General features: G+C 37.6%; 1 non-coding gene across 1 annotated transcript; it reads left to right on the top strand.

Annotated features, from left to right (window-relative positions):
- The first annotated feature begins 1,106 nt into the window (after positions 1-1,106).
- LOC112832124 (small nucleolar RNA U54) lies at positions 1,107-1,173 on the top strand. Its single transcript, XR_003210325.1, has one exon. It is a non-coding gene; the product is annotated as a small nucleolar RNA U54 (small nucleolar RNA).
- The last annotated feature ends 9,356 nt before the right edge of the window (positions 1,174-10,529 follow it).

Genomic DNA, 10,529 nt, shown 5'->3' with positions numbered 1-10,529 from the left:
GCTTTTGGCTAATTATAACTCCCATGCTAAGACGGGGTAAGTTAAGAGACAGGACTATGAACCTGGCAGACAGAAAGGATCAGGTAGGCATGATGATACATCTGTGGAAATTAGGAAAAATTGGGATCAGCATGCAAATTTAAACTAGGCAATGGATTAGAAGGAATCATGAAGGGTGGTGAGGGGGGTGTGGGATTGGGAGAAGAGAGGAGAATTTTTAGCATGTGCCAATTTCCCTGGTGTAAATACTTCTACCATAGTCAGTTTGAAGCTACCAAAGTGGGATCAATAGGCACACAAAATTTTTGAAATTGAAACAATCCGTTCTTGTGAGCCAGCATGGGCCAGCTCCAGCCCACTACCAGTACTGCCACAGAGATTTATAACTCAGGCAGGGATAAGGGATCAGAGATCAGGGAATTAGGCAAACAGATTGGGCAAGAAGTTGTCTGAATCCAGGCAAGGCATCTGGATGATATATACCGATATCATCAGCAAGAAAAAGCTGGTTATATTCCTGAAAATTATATGAACCATGGCCTCGTGTTCTTTTCTTTAATCTCTGTGGGGGTAGGTAGAGGCAAATTGGAATATCTGCCTGAGTTATGAGCAGGAGGCCTAGGAAGCATCTTATGGCAGTCATAGTCTTCTTTCTCCTGGATAGTTATGATGGGTTTCTGGATCATTAGTAGGGCATTGGCTCCTCCTTTTGATTAGAGGCTTCATTCTTAAGCCTATAGCTTGGCAAATATAGAATAAGGAAAAGTAGTCACTGAAGGAAAGTATTTCTCCATTTGGTAGTGAGTTGCCTGCTTCTAGCCAGTTTTTTAAAATGAGATAAATGAGATAATTTGTACAAAAGTCTTTCAGCTAACTCTCTCTCTCTAAATGTTCTGCCTTGCTTAAAGCAAGCTATCATTCCAAGTGACACCATTCATAAATACGGTATTATAAGAATATTCTTTAGCTCACATTTTAGAATGGGAGGTTTCAGGGTTTAAATCTGTGACATTGTTTTATTTCCAGAAGAAATTTACAACCTAAATAATAATAAAAAGAATTCTAAAATGACCTGGTGACTAAATGTTTTAAAAATAACTGTCCTTTGGCGATGAGGAGACAATTACTGTGTTGAATAATGATGATGGTTTTATACGCTATTCTGAGCCAGCATCAGTTAAAATTCCTGACGCCGACCTTTGTTTTGAACGAACTGAAAGATGCTTTCATTTTTCTGTAGTATGTGCTGACTTGATCAGAGGCACAAAGGAAAAGAATCTCAAAGTGAAAGGACCGGTTCGGATGCCTACCAAGACTCTGAGAATCACTACAAGAAAAACTCCTTGTGGTGAAGGTTCTAAGACCTGGGATCGTTTTCAGATGAGGATCCACAAGCGACTCATTGATTTGCACAGTCCTTCTGAGATTGTTAAGCAGATTACTTCCATCAGTATTGAGCCAGGAGTTGAGGTTGAAGTCACCATTGCAGATGCTTAAATCAACCTTTTTAATAAATTGATTATCAGTTGTTAAAATAAATAAATAAATAAATAAAAATAAAAATAACTGTCCTTAACATATCAATATTTTTTATGAGTTTGGCCTTTGCATACAGTTTTAGTAATAGTATTCCCATTGATAATTTCTGCCAATTTGTTAGAAGTTTAGGGGAAGCCCAGAGAAGCCTTCCAGAATGTCAATAAAACAATTAAATATGGTATTTAAAGGATCCAAATTTTGTTAAAAATTTAAACTAAAAATTTCTTAATTAGAATATTCCCTTTTCCTTTCAAATATTTTTTGTTAGTTGAACTAAATATTATTATGCAAAGACTATGCAAATAGTTGTAGAAATAGTGTTTTCTAAAGATACACATCCACCTTATACCATAAAAAAATTTTTGACTCATTTAAAAAAATGGTATTTATACAATTAATTATGTAAAATCGTTAGAAGCTGTGGAATTGGAAATAGTTTGTGGTTAGGTTCTCTGTCTCCTATGAAGGAAAAAAAAGATAAATAAACAAAATTTTAAAATATTAATTTTAAATTTAATATTAAATTAATATTAAAATATTAAAATATTAATTTAAAAGACACCCTGCCCAAGCCTACTGCCCATTTCATTTTTCATTCCATAACTCTTAACCCTGCGTTACTGCTTTTCCATGCTACCAAGCCTGTCTCCACCTGGCTGAAGAGCTCAAGTCCAAGCCTGTCTCTGATAATGTACCTGAGCCTCTTCTCCAAAGTCCTTCCCAAGGCACTAGGGCTTCAAGCTTTCTCTTTCGTGTAAAGTCCAGAGGCTCGCCCAAGAGAAGTGTGAATTTACAGCTGTAGGCCCAGGTCAACAACATTTCTACCCTGCTCCTTATGAATCCACAGATTATGGTGGCATGCTATAGGCCTCTTTGTGAGTTGTAAGGTTCTTTGTTTACCACAGCATTATATACTGTTTATCCCCCCCCCCCCCCCGCTTTTCTTTTTCCTGAGAAGGGCTGGGGAGGTAGGTTTGGTATCCTATTTCCCTTGAATTTTGTGAGAAGCCGCCCGTGGAGTATAAACTAGTATTATGTTACTCTAAGCCATTTCTTGGCTTTTCTGTTAAGAATTGCCTTCCCTCAAACCTTTAACCATGCTCCATATACTCCCTATCCCCTTTTCTGCTCTATTTCCCTCCCTAATAGTCATCACTGACTGAAATGCCTTATATTCTACTTCTATATTTGTCTATAATTTGTTTTTTTATTCCACTAGAATGTAGGTTTCAGAAGATCAGGGGTTGTGTCTGTGTTGTTTACTGTTGCATCCCTGGCACCTAGGGCCATGCCTGTACACAGTAGGTACTAGACAGTTATTAAATGCATGAATAAATATAAGAATGAATGAATAAACTCTGGAAGATAGGGTTCAGAGCTGGTAATAGGGTCAAAACTGTGGCTTTCTAGGGGCCAGCTTCATAAGAAATAAGATGAACATAATTTCCAAGCATGGCTATTATTTATTGTAAATATATGCTTCATTCATTCATCTGTTCACTTAAGAACAAACATTTGTTGAGAACTTTTGCATAAAGGCATTGTTCTATATGCTGGAAGTTGGTGCAGAGTTCCAGGTTAGTAGCTTTGCTAGGGTAAATAGGGTTCAGAAATTATGTGTGTTATTATGATACACTGCATGGGTGCTTACTTCATGCTGGCTGAAGGACTATATGAATGAATGCTAGAATAGGCAGGGGCAAAGAAGCTGTGAGTGCCTTTAAGGAGGTTGTGAAGAGATCTCGGCAGACATGGATTTACTGAGGAAAAATCATTTATTTTATATACCAAAGGAGTTGTTGGTAGTGGTCACTCTGAGCTGAGGGAACTAAGTGGTCAAAGATATGAATGAGGAAGAATAAATCATTCGGGACAAATCACAAGTTGTTTGTGACCAGAGATTGGGAATGTAGGTTGGGGCAGGATTAGAAAGTACCTTAAGAATTTTAAATTTGTATCCTCTAGGTAATGGGAAACTACTTAAGGTTACTAAGTGAGGAGTGACATGTATTTTTTGTGTTTCAGAAACAGGAACATTTTTGGTGCAAAATGTTTGGGAATGGAGGAGGAAGGAGATTTCACATAGAGATGCTGGTAGGGAGCCATGACTTTGGTCCAAGTGAAGATGATGGGGTGATAGCAGGGGGAGCAGAGACGAGGTATTAGAGTAAATAAATATTTTGGAGGTGGAATCCATAGGATTTGAAGAGCAGACTAAGGAATGGCGGAGTTCCTAATTCAGGGAACTTACATATTGTTTTAGCTTTAACTCACATGTATGACGAATACATGGGGTAGAGGGAACAGGCTTGGTGGGAAGTTGGGGAGGGAGACACCAGTTTGCTCTTAGACTTGTCATGTTGGGGTTGCCAGATGCTATTAGGAAGATGACCCCTGGGCTCAGTGTAAAATGGGGCTGTAGAGGAAGATTTGGGTGTCATTGCTGAGGCTATAGGATTTTATGCATGCCATCAGATAGAAAGTACAAAGCAAGAATAAAAGCAGTGCTCAGATGGAATTCTGAGGAACGTGAGTATTTAAGAGGAACTGGTAAAGACGGAAAATAAATACTCGGTTTCACCAGAACCAGAGGAAAGAGAAGGGAGGGGGAATCTTTGCAGAAGGAAGAATCATCAACCAAAAACTGCAAAAGTCAAGAGAACAAACAATTAAGAGTTTTGGGTGGCCTTAAAAAGAGACATTTCAGTCGGGTGCTGGAGGTGACAGCTGGGTTGTGAGGTCTAGAGGTGAGAAAGCAAACTGAATGCTCTGCGTTTTATATGAATGCATAGCAGCATCGCCTGTTGCACCCTTGGCCCCTCTCCATGTAATGCTTTCCACAAAAACAGATTCGCAGTCATGCAGGGCTTACAATAAATTGAATTAATTTAGTAGCTTGTACTCACATGAGAACTCTGTAATAGTATTCACGAGTTATACAATGTAACTGGGAGTCCTTTCCTTTTCCTTTAGCACCCTCACAGATACTTTTTATGACTGAGGAATACCACCTACTGAACAAAATGTCTTTGAGGAAGTGAGTGAGGAAGTCTTCATTTCTGAAAAAATCAAGGGTACATGCTCTGATTACCAATAGCAGTCACCTATCTGAGGTGTCCTTGATTTATGTTTAATTGCTTCTGAGCTGACGATAGTAGCCTCGGTCACCTATGTGATGAAAAAAATTGCTGAGATCATTTTATAAGCAGAATTTTTGTCCAAAAGCAAAGGGCCAGAAAGAACACACATACCCAGGTATCTGTGTATGTAATGGATAGAAAAATCTGAAGAGTATACAATCAGTAGTTATTAGTGAATAACTTTGGGTAGGGGAGTGAGATTAAAGAAGGGACAAAAGTAGAACTGTACTTTTTACTTTATATTCTCTTGCACTATATAAAATTTTCAATTAACATCTATTCATGCATTACTTACACAATTCTTTTTTTTTTAATTTAAAATTTAGTTAACATACAGTGCAGTTTCTGGAGTAGAGTTTAGTGATTCTTCACTTACATACAACACCCAGATGCATTACTTGTACAGTTCTTTAAAAGAAGTAGTATCTCCTTTTGTGAAGACTCTTTTCCACAACTACCACACACAAAATACTAAACAGAGTATAAAATGCATTGAGGGTTTAAACATCTACTTGTTGACTGGTTAGTCTTAATCATGAGCCTATTGGTGAAGGGAAAAATGTGAGCAAGGCTAACCAAGGGTAATATAGATAGATAGATAGATAGATAGATAGATAGATAGATAGATAGATAATTGATAGGTAGCTAGGTAGATAATAGATAGATAGATAGATAGATAGATAGATAGATAGATAGATAGATATAGTTAGCTAAATTTTGGTGTTCTTTTCAGCAGCCAAATGGTACAATATACTTTCCCAGAGTGTAGTCCTCTTGCATGTGAATCACAAGGGGGTACTCAGTAGAAATACAGATTCCCAAGTCCCGCTTTTGATCTACCAGATAGGATGCTCTGAGGGTCAAACCTGGGAGCTTGCATTTTTAAAGAACACTTTTGGCAGTTCTCAGGTATACTGACATTTGAGGATCATTGGTAGATAAAGAAGAGTACTAACTTGGGAATCTGTGGGCTCAAGTTTTAGTCCTAATAGTTACCATTTAGGTGGTCTTGCACAAATGGTTTGTCTTCTCTGACACTCACTTTCTCTTCTGACAATTGGCATTCCCTCCCAGTTCTAGGATTCTGTGATATGTCTGACTGTAAGCATGACATGGTGCTGTGAAGGAGAAACTTACCTGTAAATAAATCTTTTTGTTACCAGTTTGTATTTGTGCCTGGTCCTACCAAGTAAGATGCTTTTAGTGAAATTGTGTTTATTGTTTCAAACTTTTAAAATCTGAGATTATCAAACCTTCAGATGCTTATCTGGGACAGAGTAGGAATTCCTGCTGCTAATGGTCATGGGTGTCAGTCATGGGGGGAATCCTTGCCAATGTGATAATACATCAGTCATTAAAATTTCTATTATTCGTCCTGATTTGTAAATATTTAGATGTGAAGTGTCTGTAAAGTGACTGGGGCAGATGATGGGGTTGGCTGGGGAAGCACAAGTGATGAAGGGAGTGCTGTAAATGTAAAGAAGTTTAGTTTCTTAATGTTGGAGGTTATTGCAGTTCTAAGTTTCCTTTAGTGTGGGTATGATCTTTCTCACCTCCTGTCTTTGTGTAATAGCTTGGTAGTTAGGTCTCCTGCAAGCTTGCTTTGCTCTTGTTCTGGTTCTTTGGACCAGATTCCCCATCTGCTGGTCAGCAGTGATTGAAGGTCAACTTGGTGAAATGATCCTAGAGTCACACCGTAAGGTGAGAAAGCTGGAGTAAGCAGTTGGCGAACATCAGGACAGAGAGTCTTTCTTCTGTTGATCTTTCCTCCGCTTCTAGCCTAGAGAAGAAAAATGGTAGAAGGATTGCTATACTTTTGGTATTTCACTGTGCAGAAATTCATGAGAATTTCTTATATTTGTTTAAAATTACAATTGTTAAGGACATAAAAATGTGGTTTCCTTGTTATATGCAACACTCTACTGAACTTGGTATAGCCTAGTATATCATAACCATAACAAAAATAACCACATGCACACACACACACACACACACACACACACACACACCACCCTGAAATTTCCTAATGCTATTTAGGATACCAAAGTCCCAGTTGTATTTGTAAGATACTGTGTCCCTTTTCGGCTGTGTTTCCTTTTCTTTCTAGTGCTGGAGCTATTGCCCTCCCTTTTTCTCTCCCTCTCTCCCCCATTTTCTCTTTCTCTTCCTTCCTCCTTTGAAAACTGGTCTAATATATTTTAGACCCAATGGTATTTTTTCATAGACTGCAGTGATTTAATACATGCAGTGGGGCCATATTTTATTTATTTGTTTGTTTATTTTTCATGGGGCCACATTTTAAAAAGTGCAGCTACTTATGAATTCTACGGCAAGGGGAGGCTAAGGGGAAACAGGTTTCAGTTTGAGTGGAGACCCTCCTTTGTTTGGAAAAATCACCTTAATAGGGCTATTGCTTATGACAGGGCAAAGTCCAGAGTAGGTTGGGTGAGATTTGCACAAAGAAGAAAAAATGCTATGCTACCTAGTGAAAAAGGCGGTGTTCATTGAGTAAGTTGGTAATTCTGAGAAATTGTTAGGCTAACTGACTACTTCCTCCGGCTGGTGGATGATAGGGACAAGGGAAAGGGGTCACTGGGGGATGATGAGAGAAAGTAAAAGACCTTGAGTTGTAGAGATCTAAGGCTCAGCCCTGGAGACCAGGGAAAAAGGAGGGAATTTCTCATGGAAGAATGTGGCCCATGAACTTTAGGATCTCAATGTCTGATTTTAATTTTCTTCCTTATAATTAAGTTTATTTATCACTAAAGCCTGGATTAAACTTTGCTGAGAGAAATTATGAGACAATTTTTTGATCACAGTTGTATTGATCTCATGGTGTGAGAGTAGCTGTTTTGTTTTTTTTTCCCTTGAGGTTCATGGAACGGTAACAACATTCTTCCAATGGATGTCATCCGTCAGTGAATTCTATGAATTGGCCAGCAACAATGAAAGTGGCTTATGAAAGAGCAAGAAATGAGTGGTAACACCCAAGATTGACCAGTAGAATGCACAAGTATTCTCCAAGGTTGACTGTGATATTAAGAAAGAGGGAGGTGAAAGGGCATGCATATCTGCAATCTTGCAAGGGATAGAGTTAAATGATTTTTATCTGGATATTAAAGGAAAGGGAATTTCCAAAGTTGCAAACTTGAGACCCCTCAGATTAGTCATAGTATATTGTGTTTTCAAAATGCCTCCTATTTAGGATTATCGATTTTGTAAACATGAATATCATACTTTTACATCCTGTAAGTTAACATTTAAAAAATGTTCTTAAGGTTAGGGATAGCCTATTGAATGTAATTTTATATAATACTATACCCTATGTGATGGGATGAGGGTTAAATTTTATCCATACAAGACTACTATTTGATTGCAATAAAAAAAAGATGGGCAATGGAGAGACTGAACTCTCAGAGGTCATCTGACTTTAAAAAGATGAATGGAGTTTATTTGATTGACAGATCTCATAAAAGAGAATTTTGATGGAAAAACAATCTGACTTTGTAATCAGTCACAGTGTTGTTTTTCACTATCACTCTGGAATTCTGCCATTGATACAATGCCTGCTTTGCAATCTGTTTTTTCTTAGTCACTGCTTTCTTCTCCAAAATTCTCTTCAGATTAAGAAATACAAAGCCACACTCAGTAACACTGATTCATGAATAAAAAATTCACAATCCGTAGTCCTTCCATAGCTCTGAATTTTTTTTCTCCTCCTTGAGCTTTTTCAGTTTAAAAATAAATAGAGACACTTTTGGGAAGATTAACTTAATTTGTTGTCATCAAGTTAAAAATCATCCACTTCATATTGGCCTCATTCTAGCCCAAACAGTGAGGGTGTTATAGATAATATTCCTTAAGCATAATTAGTTTTAATCTTTGGGGAAAAAGAATCTCTATTACTAGTCAGTAGTCCAGTTCTTGGGATTAGAAGGTGCACATGGGTATGAATTGTGGCTGACACTGCACACCCTCTATCAGTGATTGTATCAGGAGTCAGCGGCCTTAAAGGGAGATACAAATTGGTGCCACAGACTTGGCGCCAGGCACAGACAGGGGCTGGCTTTTAGTCATGACCAGTGTTGCACTGTCAAAGTGATTTCTAGATGTTGTGACCTATTACCAGCTCTCCTGCCCTGGGATGCACAGCCACTATTGAATAAACTTGCTGTTAATTTGTCTTTTTTGCTTTTGTGTTCCTTTATTTTCCTGGCCTCCCTTTCTTCATTTTAGCTCATCACTAGTTACAAGAGTATCAGCTGGAAAGTGACTCTTGAGAAGTTGAGTGAGGGACGATGATTGAAATAGAATTAAAGAACAAGCTCCGTAACCAACCCTCCCGGCCCCACCAGCCCATTGCAGGAAACTTGAAGGAGCACAACCTCAGAAAATGTGGACATTAGAAGGGGACTCTTAGGAGGGAGAAGGTATCAAGAAAGAAAACTTAACAGATGAGAGATTTTCTCATAGGATGTCATGACAGAAAGGGACATATGGGTGTTACCTGGGAAAGAAAACATCGTAGCTGAAAAATTGAAGGGAGCCAGGCAGAGAACGAAAAGAAGGGGAAGAGCTGGTTAGGAAGAGAACTTTTCTGTAATTTAACAGCCTTCAAAACAGAGGCATTCCCAATAAATAATTAAATATCTATAAAGTTATTTATTATGAAAGTTCATAAAAATAAATTCGATTATTAGATATGAAAATCAAATTTCCTTTTTTTTCCTTCTCCAGTCTTCAGGACCTAATGGAGAAGGGCCTCAGAGGATTTTCCTTAAGTCATTATTTAAAAGAAAAAATTCTGTCCTCTTCTCTTCTGCCATTAAAACTTTGCATGGCAGTGGACTAAAATACATTAGAGTCATACTGGGGAGATGCTAGCAAGGAAAACTTACAGTAATGGGGATGCAAATGTTTCTGTTCCCCTCTATTCTCATGGGCCTTAGTTTAACTAAAGTCACCATCAGCATTTTTCTTAAGCTGCATTTACTGTATATATTCAATTTTAAATTAACTGCACAAGGTTTATTTACTTCATGGATTATCTAAGACTCCTTTTTAAATATCCAAATATTAAGTAGGGTTTTAGTGTTTGAATTTCCTCCCATTGTGCAGTTCATGTGGAGTCAGAAGGCCGTGGTGTGTGTCAGCAAAACATAGGAAAGCTTGACGTGAAAAACAAAACTCAGATATCCAGAACACCTAAAATCAAATACAGTATGCTTCAGATCATCTATGATTTGAGATTATTTATGTCATTAAAACTACTCCTCTTCATAACCATGGATAACTGCCAATTGCCCAAATTCTGGTGCCTGGAACTCATAGATAAGCAAAAAGACTATCAAATACTGTGAAATCACTGATAGCTACATTCTTAAATGACCAAACTTTTGATATTTTCTCAGAATCACTCTTGGTCTCATTTTAAAATCCAAGCAATAGTTAAAGAAAACTTCTAGTTCTCTGTACTTAGGATGGGTTAGAGTTATTACATATACATTTTTGCAAAAATTAGGGCACTTCTGCCAAGATAAATATTGTGTAACTCCCTAAACTATTACAATGGCCCAGAAGTAAACTTACAACAAATAAAAAGAAAACAACCCTTTAGAAAAAGCATAATCATCAAGGCAGACAATGCAATGCATTCTTGATAGACATTTAATGCATACCTTATCTTAAATGGAATATAAAAAGAAAATATTTTTGCTTATATTTTGGGATAAGATCTAAGAAGTAGCTCATTTATTTGTGTTGTTTTAGTTTGCTCATGTTAGAGAGGAATGGTATAATACTGATATGTCCTCTTGACTGCTTTGTTAACCATATTTATAATAGTCAGCA

Source organism: Callorhinus ursinus, unplaced genomic scaffold, assembly GCF_003265705.2.
Source record: "Callorhinus ursinus isolate GAN/ISIS: 27379988/994484 unplaced genomic scaffold, GSC_fseal_2.0 scaffold14, whole genome shotgun sequence".
In the NCBI taxonomy this organism is placed as follows: Eukaryota; Metazoa; Chordata; class Mammalia; order Carnivora; family Otariidae; genus Callorhinus; species Callorhinus ursinus.
This window is presented reverse-complemented; position numbering and strand designations above follow the sequence as displayed.